Source organism: Propithecus coquereli, unplaced genomic scaffold (assembly GCF_000956105.1).
Source record: "Propithecus coquereli isolate 6110/MARCELLA unplaced genomic scaffold, Pcoq_1.0 Scaffold12, whole genome shotgun sequence".
NCBI lineage: Eukaryota > Metazoa > Chordata > Mammalia > Primates > Indriidae > Propithecus > Propithecus coquereli.
The window spans coordinates 7,097,360-7,097,796 of record NW_012136080.1 but is presented as its reverse complement, the minus strand read 5'-3'; the positions used below and the strand labels follow the sequence as shown (position 1 = coordinate 7,097,796).

Below are 437 nucleotides of genomic sequence, written 5' to 3'. Positions count from 1 at the left end.
TATAGTTTCAATCTTTGTGCAACAAATTAAGATAAATCAGATTTTTAATGTTCATACAAAGAATATTATATAGCCATGAACAATCAAGTTTTCAAGAAATTTAATAACATAGGAAAATGATCACAATGTGCTTGGAAAAGTAAAATATAAAACCATATAAACTCCCTTAATTTAGACATGGAACTTAGCACCTGTCACAGTTGGAAATTTTTTTTTTCCTTAATGGTAACTTGCTTAATGTCTTCCACTCTGTATTACAAGCCTTAGAAGGACAGAGACCATATCTATTTTAACTAAGTTGCAACCCAATTCCTAGCACAATATCTGGCAAGTTGCAGGTACTCACTAAATACATACTGCATTAATTTAATTTAGAAAAAAATCAAGAGTAAATACTAAAATTAACTGCTCTAAGTGGCAAGATTTCTTTCTTTCTA

The 437-nt window shown here is 29.3% G+C and overlaps 1 protein-coding gene across 1 annotated transcript in view; it reads left to right on the top strand.

Annotated features, from left to right (window-relative positions):
- Positions 1 to 437, top strand: part of CAPN7 (calpain 7) — a 51,312-nt gene that overhangs the window by 20,889 nt on the left and 29,986 nt on the right. The gene's annotated exons all lie outside the window — the stretch shown is intronic.